At 40.4% G+C, this 12960-nt stretch overlaps 1 protein-coding gene and 1 pseudogene across 6 annotated transcripts in view; one reads left to right on the top strand and one right to left on the bottom strand.

The window, feature by feature from the left end:
* LOC104668646 (supervillin) overlaps positions 1–12960 on the bottom strand; it is a 286257-nt gene that overhangs the window by 107295 nt on the left and 166002 nt on the right. For all 6 annotated transcript variants that reach the window (XM_030941487.1, XM_030941488.1, XM_030941491.1 and 3 more), the window contains one exon: positions 6603–6660. The gene's annotated coding sequence lies outside the window, so the exon portion shown is untranslated. The remainder of the gene's footprint in view (positions 1–6602; positions 6661–12960) is intronic.
* On the top strand, positions 12672–12739 carry LOC115900576 (annotated as a pseudogene).

Here is a 12960-nt window from a genome sequence, read left to right as displayed (position 1 = left end):
GGGGAAGCAGCAGAGGCCTGTGCAGACGTGAACGACTCTGTCTGACAGCTTTGAAGAGAGCAGTGGATCTCCCAACACGGAGGTTGAGATCTGAGAACGGACAGACTGCCTGCTCAAGTGGGTCCCTGACCCCTGAGTAGCCTAACTGGGAGACATCCCCCACTAGGGGCAGTCTGACACCCCACACCTCACAGGGTGGAGTACACCCCTGAGAGGAAGCTTCCAAAGTAAGAATCAGACAGGTACACTCGCTGTTCAGCAATATTCTATCTTCGGCAACCTCCGCTGCTGATACCCAGGCAAACAGGGTCTGGAGTGGACCTCAAGCAATCTCCAACAGACCTATAGCTGAGGGTCCTGACTGTCAGAAGGAAAACTATCAAACAGGAAGGACACCTATACCAAAACCCCATCAGTACGCCACCATCATCAAAGACCAGAGACAGATAAAACCACAAAGATGGGGAAAAAGCAGGGTAGAAAAGCTGGAAATTCAAAAAATAAGAGCACATCTCCCCCTGCAAAGGAGCGCAGCCCATCGCCAGCAATGGATCAAAGCTGGTCAGAGAATGACTTTGACGAGATGAGAGAAGAAGGCTTCAGTCCATCAAACTTCTCAGAGCTAAAGGAGGAATTACGTACCCAGCGCAAAGAAACTAAAAATCTTGAAAAAAGAGTGGAAGAATTGACAGCTAGACTAATTAATGCAGAGAAGGTCATAAACGAAATGACAGAGATGAAAACCATGACACGAGAAATACGTGACAAATGCACAAGCTTCAGTAACCGACTCGATCAACTGGAAGGAAGAGTATCAGCGATTGAGGATCAAATGAATGAAATGAAGTGAGAAGAGAAACCAAAAGAAAAAAGAAGAAAAAGAAATGAACAAAGCCTGCAAGAAGTATGGGATTATGTAAAAAGACCAAATCTACGTCTGATTGGGGTGCCTGAAAGTGAGGGGGAAAATGGAACCAAGTTGGAAAACACTCTTCAGGATATCATCCAGGAGAACTTCCCCAACCTAGTAGGGCAGGCCAACATTCAAATTCAGGAAATACAGAGAACGCCACAAAGATACTCCTCCAGAAGAGCAACTCCAAGACACATAATTGCTAGATTCACCAAAGTTGAAATGAAGGAAAAAATCTTAAGGGCAGCCAGAGAGAAAGGTCGGGTTACCCACAAAGGGAAGCCCATCAGACTAACAGCAGATCTCTCGGCAGAAACTCTACAAGCCAGAAGAGAGTGGGGGCCAATATTCAACGTTCTTAAAGAAAAGAATTTTCAACCCAGAATTTCATATCCAGCCAAACTAAGTTTCATAAGTGAAGGAGAAATAAAATCCTTTACAGATAAGCAAATGCTTAGAGATTTTGTCACCACCAGGCCTGCCTTACAAGAGACCCTGAAGGAAGCCCTAAACATGGAAAGGAACAACCGGTACCAGCCATTGCAAAAACATGCCAAAATGTAAAGACCATCGAGGCTAGGAAGAAACTGCATCAACTAACAAGCAAAATAACCAGTTAATACCATAATGGCAGGATCAAGTTCACACATAACAATATTAACCTTAAATGTAAATGGACTAAATGCTCCAATTAAAAGACACAGACTGGCAAACTGGATAAAGAGTCAAGACCCATCAGTCTGCTGTATTCAGGCGACCCATCTCACATGCAGAGACATACATAGGCTCAAAATAAAGGGATGGAGGAAGATCTACCAAGCAAATGGAGAACAAAAAAAAGCAGGGGTTGCAATCCTAGTCTCTGATAAAACAGACTTTAAACCATCAAAGATCAAAAGAGACAAAGAAGGCCATTACATAATGGTAAAGGGATCAATTCAACAGGAAGAGCTAACTATCCTAAATATATATGCACCCAATACAGGAGCACCCAGATTCATAAAGCAAGTCCTTAGAGACTTACAAAGGGACTTAGACTCCCATACAATAATAATGGGAGACTTCAACACTCCACTGTCAACATTAGACAGATCAACCAGACAGAAAGTTAACAAGGATATCCAGGAATTGAACTCATCTCTGCACCAAGCGGACCTAATAGACATCTATAGAACTCTCCACCCCAAATCAACAGAATATACATTCTTCTCAGCACCACATCGCACTTATTCCAAAATTGACCACATAATTGGAAGTAAAGCACTCCTCAGCAAATGTAAAAGAACAGAAATTATAACAAACTCTCTCTCAGACCACAGTGCAATAAAACTAGAACTCAGGACTAAGAAACTCAATCAAAACCGCTCAACTACATGGAAACTGAACAACCTGCTCCTGAATGACTACTGGGTACATAACGAAATGAAAGCAGAAATAAAGATGTTCTTTGAAACCAATGAGAACAAAGATACAACATACCAGAATCTCTGGGACACATTTAAAGCAGTGTGTAGAGGGAAATTTATAGCACTAACTGCCCACAAGAGAAAGCAGGAAAGATCTAAAATTGACACTCTGACATCACAATTAAAAGAACTAGAGAGGCAAGAGCAAACACATTCAAAAGCTGGCAGAAGGCAAGAAATAACTAAGATCAGAGCAGAACTGAAGGAGATAGAGACACAAAAAACCCTCCAAAAAATCAATGAATCCAGGAGTTGGTTTTTTGAAAAGATCAACAAAATTGACAGACCGCTAGCAAGGCTAATAAAGAAGAAAAGAGAGAGGAATCAAATAGATGCAATAAAAAATGATAAAGGGGATATCACCACTGACCCCACAGAAATACAAACTACCATCAGAGAATACTATAAACACCTCTACGCAAATAAACTAGAAAATCTAGAAGAAATGGATAATTTCCTGGACACTTACACTCTCCCAAGGCTAAACCAGGAAGAAGTTGAATCCCTGAATAGACCAATAGCAGGCTCTGAAATTGAGGCAACAATTAATAGCCTACCCACCAAAAAAAGTCCAGGACCAGATGGATTCACAGCTGAATTCTACCAGAGGTACAAGGAGGAGCTGGTACCATTCCTTCTGAAACTATTTCAATCAATAGAAAAGAGGGAATCCTCCCTAACTCAGTTTATGAGGCCAACATCATCCTGATACCAAAGCCTGACAGAGACACAACAAAAAAAGAGAATTTTAGACCAATATCCCTGATGAACATCGATGCAAAAATCCTCAATAAAATACTGACAAACTGGATTCAGCAGCACATCAAAAAGCTTATCCACCATGATCAAGTGGGCTTCATCTCTGGGATGCAAGGCTGGTTCAACATTCGCAAATCAATAAACGTAATCCAGCATATAAACAGAACCAAAGACAAGAACCACATGATTATCTCAATAGATGCAGAAAAGGCTTTTGACAAAATTCAACAGCTCTTCATGCTAAAAACGCTCAATAAATTCGGTATTGATGGAACGTACCTCAAAATAATAAGAGCTATTTATGACACACCCACAGCCAATATCATACTGAATGGGCAAAAACTGGAAAAATTCCCTTTGAAAACTGGCACAAGACAGGGATGCCCTCTCTCACCACTCCTATTCAACATAGTGTTGGAAGTTCTGGCGAGGGCAATCAGGCAACAGAAAGAAATAAAGGGTATCCAGTTAGGAAAAGAAGAAGTTAAATTGTCCCTGTTTGCAGATGACATGATTGTATATTTAGAAAACCCCATCGTCTCAGCCCAAAATCTCCTTAAGCTGATAAGCAACTTCAGCAAAGTCTCAGGATACAAAATTAATGTGCAAAAATCACAAGCATTCTTATACACCAGTAACAGACAAGCAGAGAGCCAAATCAGGAATGAACTTCCATTCACAATTGCTTCAAAGAGAATCAAATACCTAGGAATCCAACTTACAAGGGATGTAAAGGACCTCTTCAAGGAGAACTACAAACCACTGCTCAGAGAAAAAAAAGAGGACACAAACAAATGGAAGAACATACCATGCTCATGGATAGGAAGAATCAATATTGTGAAAATGGACATACTGCCCAAGGTTATTTATAGATTCAATGCCATCCCCATCAAGCTACCAATGAGTTTCTTCACAGAATTGGAAAAAACGGCTTTAAAGTTCATATGGAACCAAAAAAGAGCCCGCATTGCCAAGACAATCCTAAGTCAAAAGGACAAAGCTGGAGGCGTCACGCTACCTGACTTCAAACTATACTACAAGGCTACAGTAACCAAAACAGCATGGTACTGGTACCAAAACAGAGATATAGACCAATGGAACACAACAGAGTCCTCAGAAATAATACCACACATCTACAGCCATCTGATCTTTGACAAACCTGAGAGAAACAAGAAATGGGGAAAGGATTCCCTATTTAATAAATGGTGCTGGGAAAATTGGCTAGCCATAAGTAGAAAGCTGAAACTGGATCCTTTCCTTACTCCTTATACGAAGATTAATTCAAGATGGATTAGAGACTTAAATGTTAGACCTAATACCATAAAAACCCTAGAAGAAAATCTAGGTAGTACCATTCAGGACATAGGCATGGGCAAGGACTTCATGTCTAAAACACCAAAAGCAACGGCAGCAAAAGCCAAAATTGACAAATGGGATCTAATTAAACTAAAGAGCTTCTGCACAGCAAAAGAAACTACCATCAGAGTGAACAGGCAACCTACAGAATGGGAGAAAATTTTTGCAATCTACTCATCTGACAAAGGGCTAATATCCAGAATCTACAAAGAACTCAAACAAATATACAAGAAAAAAACAAACAACCCCATCAAAAAGTGGGGAAAGGATATGAACAGACATTTCTCAAAAGAAGACATTCATACAGCCAACAGACACATGAAAAAATGCTCATCATCACTTGCCATCAGAGAAATGCAAATCAAAACCACAATGAGATACCATCTCACAACAGTTAGAACGGCAATCATTAAAAAATCAGGAAACAATAGGTGTTGGAAAGGATGTGGAGAAATAGGAACACTTTTACACTGTTGGTGGGATTGTAAACTAGTTCAACCATTATGGAAAACAGTATGGCAATTCCTCAAGGATCTAGAACTAGATGTACCATATGACCCAGCCATCCCACTACTGGGTATATACCCAAAGGATTATAAATTAGTCTACTACAAAGACACATGCACACGTATGTTTATTGCAGCACTATTCACAATAGCAAAGACTTGGAATCAACCCAAATGTCCATCTGTGACAGACTGGATTAAGAAAATGTGGCACATATACGCCATGGAATACTATGCAGCCATAAAAAAGGATGAGTTTGCGTCCTTTGTAGGGACATGGATGCAGCTGGAAACCATCATTCTTAGCAAACTATCACAAGAACAGAAAACCAAACACCGCATGTTCTCACTCATAGGTGGGAACTGAACAATGAGATCACTTGGACTCGGGAAGGGGAACATCACACACTGGGGCCTATCATGGGGAGTGGGGAGGGGGGAGGGATTGCATTGGGGAGTTATACCTGATATAAATGATGAATTGATGGGTGCTGACGATGATGGGTGCAGCACACCAACATGGCACAAGTATACATATGTACAAACCTGCACGTTATGCACATGTACCCTAGAACTTGAAGTATAATAAAAATAAATAAATTAATTAATTAAAAAAAAAAAAGATGCGGATGAAATACACCAAGGATTTGTCCCATCCAGTGTGTTCACAAGATCAACTGGCATTTTCAAATGCAGAGCAGGCTCAGCCTGAGGAGGACAGGAGTTAGACCCCTGTCTATTCTAATGTTGTTGAAATGCAAATCCTTTTTGGTCAAGGAACAATGTCATAATACCTGAGGCACAAGAGCAACTGTGTGGAAATTGGAGCTGGGCCCTTCCACTATAGTGAAGCACGGATTGAGACCTTTGCCTGACTGTGTAGGGGACAACTTTGTGCCTCCATCTGAAAATATCAAACTCTATTAATATAGGCAACAATCTACTAAAAAGCACCTGAGATACAGCTACTGTGTATGGCACAGGCATTCATTTCCACATTCTCTTACATCCACGATGATGTGTCATGGAGTTATATCACATTAGGTCAATCAAATTAGCACCCATAATATTCTGGGGCCAAGGGGACTGGAAGTACAGAAAGGTTAAGAGAGAGAGAGGTGGAAAGACCAGGGAAGAAGAACTCAAATGGGTGGATGGACGGACGGATGGATGGATGGATGGATGGATGGATGTGTGTGTGTGTGTCTATGGAAAAAGGAAGGGAGGGAGGGAGGAGAGGAAGCAAGGAGGAAGGAAGACGGAGGAGAAACAAGTTTAAACCATTTCTAAAAAGAATCTAGCTCCCTTCTTTGATGGACAGATTGCAAAAGGACAGTGCCTGCTTAGAGGCAGGTGTGAGAAAGAAAAGGTAATAGTCCTTTAAAAGTTTGCAATGGCAACAGACACCAACATTCTGTTCTCCAAATAGTTTTCATAAACAGAATTAAATACAAAGATTCTTTTGCTTCATAAATTTTAATAAATCAATAGAAAACATCTTGCCAAACATTTAAACTCATGAGTTAGACATTCAAGAGAATAATTTTAAAAGCTACAACAAATCTTCAAAATTTCACAGTCGTTGAGACAAGGCTACTTTACCTTGAAACTTTCCTTTGACGTGGGAATCCAACGAAGCTTAAGTTTTTCTTGTTGAAATCTAAGGGAAAAGAAATAATGTAACATTGAAATAGTTACGCAAATTGTTAAAAATCCAATGAGAAAAAACTCTCCAAACTCCTTTTGAACATATAATTTAAGAAAAAGAAAACCGTTAACCAGACAAAAAATAGAAATACAAAAATGACACCTTCTAAGAATCAAATTCCACATAGAAATGTACATAGGCAAGTTTTGCTTTTCTCTTCCAGAAAGCAGCCAACATACTCCATGGGTAAATGAAAATAATAACAACAATAATAACAATAATACTTCTAACATAGTTAGTTCAATGTTACCATTTAAATTTGTTATGGCAGCAAGAATAACTCAAAGCAATTAAATACTAAATAACACAGCTATATACTCAGGAATAGAGAAGAAAAAAAGCAATTTTGGTCCAGGTAACGAGAAATGTTTGAGATGCCTTTAAAGCATGGGGGTGGGGTCTGAAGAGCAAAGGACAACTCAGCTGTGTCTTTTGCTCTCATTAAAATCTAAACAATAACAACTAATAAAAATAACCATTTATTTGTATTTTGAAGACAAGATATGTATTATTTAAAGACAGCTGGTAACAATTCTATACGGGAAAAACACATCCCAAATGAACAGGTTAATCAAAACCAGGCACAGATAAAATTTACAACCAGTCTAATGGCATGTAATCTGTTTTACAGTCTTTGGCTTACAGCATTTGTTCACTAAAAAACCACAAATAGACCATTTACAGAAACTTCTTCCCCTAAGGAAGTGCCTTTTGCTCTTTAATATTTAGGGGCAGAAGCCCGAGGAAAAATAAGTACAAAATATATCAGATGTTGACACTTCATTATCCATCAAAATACATCCTCAGTCCTGGAATTTGGAACTGTGGCCAACTAAAGAAATACAATAAAATGAAAGATATAATGCCAGTAAAACATCTAAGCTTTTCTCCTAACTATACAAGTTTCTTGTTATGTAATTAACAAAAGAGAAATCAATTCACAAAACGATCAAGTACTGTAGGAGAAAATTCCTGAATCTGAGGTCTGAATTGTTCAAGTCACTTCCCACTAGTGCATTTGAGCTGGAAAACAGTTTTGATGTATCATGGCTGAGCTTCAAATGTGATGCTCAAAACAACCTTAGCGTTTCATTTGTGTTCAATCAGTAAACTGAACATGCCACACCACTTTGGTAGTTAAATTGAGAGCATGTATTTTCCTCTGGGCTGGAGGAAAGCCACTGAAAAGACAGTATCTTCTTCCAAACTGTCTCACATGAAGAGTTAATAAAAAGACACTACGCACCACTGCCTACTGGAAAGAATTTAGTATGCATAGCATTTGATTTAGAAAAATATTTTAGCTAAAGTGCAGCACATCTAGAATTTGATCCAAAGTGTGGGCATTCTGATTGCATTTGCAATTTTTCCTACATAAAGGTTTCAGTGGTTTAGTAGTAACTTTAACTTACTAAGGAAAAAAAAATTCACATTATCAACAGTCACAAGATAAGCACAGTTATAAACTCAATTAGCTATTTAAAGTGTCTTTTGAGAAATGTATAATAAGTAACTGGACACAGGAGAACACATAGGGCAAAATAGAGGACCCCAAGCTTCATTATGTTATAAAATCCATACATAAGAGCATTTCATGTTTATCTTGCCTTACCTTGTTTCTCAGAGAATTTGAAAGCTCCCAAATAGCTGGAAAAACCTGGGCTTCTGAACATGGCTGCACACAGAAGGCTCAGTCACACAGCCTGCTCTACAGCTAATTCTCAGCCAGCAACGAGCTTCTTCTGGTCTAAGCAAAACTGGGTTGAGATTTTTCACAGTGCAGGACTAGAGCGACCAGGCACTTGTGTCTTTGAGCCTGTGGTACACGAGAAGCAAGAGGCCGCTGGCTGGAACAGCTCAGACCCCATAATCAGATTACGAACAGAAATTAAGCCTAGAGCCGCTGCAACAGACTGGAGCCCAGTGATGGGACGTGCGTGATGTAGATGACCAAGGCAAAGCCATGGCGCATCGCAGCATTTGCTCCAGCTAAGGAGACAGTGCTGCAACCTAACCACCATCGGAGGAGTCAAATACAACTTCCTCTCCCTACAGACACACACACACAGAAAAACCTATAGAGACCCTCATTATTGGGAAGAAGGGACACTTGAGTGTTTCCAGGCTGCTCCAAGTCTGGCTTTGGCTAAGTTAAATGAAGTATTTCACCTAACAGAGAGCCAAAAACCCATACTTAAGATTTATGAACAACATATGAGTGAAACTGTGAGAAAAGAAAGGACAGATACTACTAGAGATTCAAAATTTTAATCTGAGGTAGAAGCTATTAAGTTAAGCTTTGCCTATTAGATTGCCCCGTTTAATTTTAACCACAATATGTAGTCGGTGAGCTCAAGCAATGCTCATGCAATTCCAAGAAAAATTCGCAATAATCACAGACTGACTGTACAGAAAAATGGGACATTCAAGAGAACCAAGAGAAATGGTCTCATTTGCAAGCTAAGGAAATAGGGCTAGACGAGAGGCTTGCTCCTGGATAGACAACTGTCTGGTGATGGAGCTACGGGATCTTGGGGAGGTGGGTTCAAGACTGTGACTCACCACACCCCCACCTAGGAGCAGGGACTCTTGAGTTTGTCTTTGTATCTTTAGTTCTGGACACTACCTGGTGCACAGTAGGTCTGCAGGAAATGTTTGCTGAATGAACACAGGAAATCATGAGATAATCTATTCTAAAAGCTAGAGATCTTCTTCTAAAATGGGTGTGTGGAGTTAGTATCCTGTGTTCAAATCAGGTGGACTTAGACTCATTTGTAAAATACAAGCACACTTAAAGTGAAAATGAAGAATTATTTGCCGAATTAATAAAGACACACAAACACAAGGTACATCAACCCTGGGTACTAGAGGGGTCAGTGGTGGCATTTTTGCCAGTTTTCTCTACGCTCATTACATTGTAGTTGTACAATCAGGAAAAACCATGGCAAATAGGATAGTTAAAAAAAACTCAGTGAGGAGCAACGTACCTTGGATAACTAAATCAGAAACTTGATGGTAAGGTCATAGATAATTAGCAACAAAAAGAAAAAAGGGAGTGTTGGGAGGAGAAGAGGAAGAGGAGGAAATAGCAGAAGCAACTGATGAGGAAATAAAGAGGTGAACCAGGCATGGGGGCTGACGCCTGTAATCCCGAAATTTTGGGAGGCCAAGGCAGGAGGATCACTTGAGTCCAGGAGTTCAAGACTGGCCTGGGCAACATGGCAAGGCCCTGTCTCTACAATAAAGTAAAAAATGAGCTGGGTGTGGTGGTGCACCCCTATAGTCCCAGCTACTTGGGAGGCTGAGGCGGGAGGATCACTTGAGCCCGGGAGGTCGAGGTTGCAGTGAGCCATGGTTGCACCACTGCACTCCAGCCTGAGCAACAGAGTGAGATCCTATCTCAAAAAAAAAAAAAGAATAGAGAGATAGGATGAAATAATATACATGTTGACATGTTGATAAATAATCCTTTATAAAGAATGTAAGAGTTTATGGAACACAGTGTCACTGTTCATCACCCTTTTTGTGCCTGAAAATTACTCTTCCTATAGAATTCTCAATTACAGGTATCCTAAAAGAATCTAAAGGCTTATTTTGAATTATTGTTAAGGAATAAGTCTATTCTAATTTTTTTTTCAAATTTTCCTATCACTTGCTTTTCCTTTTCTTCTTTTTTTCCAACATTTATTTTAGATTAAGGGGTACATGTGCAGGTTTGTTACATGGATACATTGAGTGATGCTGAGCTTTGGGATACGGTGGGTCTCATCACCCTGGTATTAGTGTAGTAATACCCTGAGCATAGTACCCAATTGTTTGTTTTCCAGCCCTCGCCCCCTTCCCTTATTTGAAATTTTGAAAGTAAAATTCCAGTACAGAATTTTCTTAATTGTTGGGTGTTCTCTTTAAGTTGGTAACAGAGTCTTACCAGAGTTCTTTGCCTCACCCATGGATTATGGTACAAAGCAAATGATTCAAACATGACATAATTGTTGAAAGGAAAAAGCACAACGTTCTTTATGAAATTATGGATATAAAATTTAATCTATTATTTAAGCATTCTATCAACATGAAACCAAGTAAGATTGTGAAGAAAAATCTCTATTTTATGTTAATAGAAAGTATCTTCAAAAAATTTTCATTTACTCTCCAATAATTATAATGAATTATTATTGTTTTTAATTTTTCCACTTGACATTCAAAAATTATTACTATTATTATTATCATTATTGTTTTAGGCTAGCTCATTCACACAGGAGAGCTACAAAATACCCAAACATTTCCTCACATCATTCTGTAGGTTAACATATTCATTTGTAGAGAAATTCTAAGTTGTGATTGTAACTTTTTTTTTCCCCACTCTGTCACCCAGGCTGGAGTGCAAAGGCACGTCTTTTGGGTCACTGCAACCTCCGCCTCCCGGGTTCAAGTGATTCTCCTGCCTCAGCCTCCTGAGTAGCTGGGATTACAGGCGGGTGCCACCATGTCCGGCTAATTTTTGTATTTTTAGTAGAGATGGGGTTTCGCCATGTTGGCCAGGCTAGTCTCGAACTCCTGACCTCAGGTGATCCACCCACCTTGGCCTCCCAAAGTGCTGGGATTACAGGTGTCAGCCACCGTGCCCAGCCTGTGGCTTTCTCAAATTTCAGGAAGAAGACGATTTAATTGAGCGCTGATGGTGTTGTATTCCCTCTTCAATAGCATCACACAGCCACCAGCTGAGCATGAATGCACAAAGTTCCCTGCTGCTGTGTCCACTGAGAAGCACTAATCTTACTCAGGGCAATGCTTTATGGAAGTACAATATTTTACTGGGTATTTTTAAGGTTGTAATCTTTAAAGAAAAATAAAAGCAACTATTTAAGTTGCCTTTAGACGGGCATGCAAACCTGGTTTAGGAGAAGGGGTAAAACCGTGTGCCTGGGAGAGGCTGAGGGAGGTCACTGTCACAGCATGTCATGGAACATGGTCATGTCATGGTACACTTCACACCATGCCCTGGTACACTTCACACCATGTCATGGTACACATGACATCGGGCCATGGTACATGCCATGTTGTGTCATGGTACACGGGCGGTGGCTGGAGGAGACCTGAAGGATCTATCAGTGAGCCACTGTGATGCTGACACCCCACAGTGGTATCACTGGAACAAGTGAATCGGCCCGGGCGGACCCTGGGAAGACTGGAGCCGAAGGGGCCTTTCTGATCACCTGGTCTTCATGTAGTGAAATGTTAGATGACTCCTATAGAATACTCAAGGTCACAAAGCTTGTGGCGTGGAAGTGCCAGGCTGAAAATCCACATGCTCTGACTCTCCCCACGACAATTCCCACATCCCTGATCAGCCTGAACACAAGAGAACCGGGGCCATTGCTGTAAACTTGTCCTGGATTGAGGTCATAGGGCCTCCCAGCCCTGGCCCACAGGGATGTTGCTGGTAAAGGGGCCAGCCTGATCCCAGAAGGAGACGTCAGGCCAGTTGCAGTTGTCTTTCATAAACCTTATATGATTTCTAAGTCTAAGTATAATCTCAAAGACATTGCTCGAAACCAGGGGTGCCCCGAGATATGAGTAACTAGGGCATAGCTAAGGCCGTAAGACTCAGAGAGAAGTCAGTGTCCCTGGTGGGATGTGGGTGTTGTGTATAAAAAGAAGTAATTGATTACGATTTTTCCTTTTCTTCCTAGTTCTCCCACCATATTGGAGAAGAATAAGATGTGGACATGGCTACTTTGAAGTGTGTAGGAAGCAAGGACTCATTAATTCTATTTCTAAAAATGCACACAAGGAAATTGCTATGAATGAACTCAAGGGGGTTTACCATTTGTATACTGATACCACCCAATTGTCTGGCACTGAAGATGTGGCATCCAGTCCACTTTACCACCAGTGTTTAAGGAAACCATCTCTGTTAAGCATATTTGATCTAAGTGTGCATATGCATATGAGTGCCACGGGCTGGGCCATTATTATCTTGACGAGAAATGATGACGTAAAAATCAAGCTTAGTTGGATTACGCTGAGGCCAGGCCCAGGTAACAATTGTGAGACAAGAAGTTTGGATTTCTTAGTTTCCTTCTACGGAGATTTTATTTCGGGATTCTGGCAATGACATAGTTCTGTGAAACTTGTTGTGCACACTTCTATCTGTGTGCTTCCAAGTAAACTATAAATTCTGATTCTTTAAGTGTTTAAGTTTCCTATAGTTCCCAATTTTCTTGGATATTTGGCACTAAGACCCTTGCTCTC

The sequence above is a fragment of the Rhinopithecus roxellana genome, chromosome 11, assembly GCF_007565055.1.
Source record: "Rhinopithecus roxellana isolate Shanxi Qingling chromosome 11, ASM756505v1, whole genome shotgun sequence".
Lineage (NCBI taxonomy): Eukaryota > Metazoa > Chordata > Mammalia > Primates > Cercopithecidae > Rhinopithecus > Rhinopithecus roxellana.
Note: the sequence above shows the minus strand (reverse complement) of the source record. Positions and strands in the feature narration are given on the sequence as shown.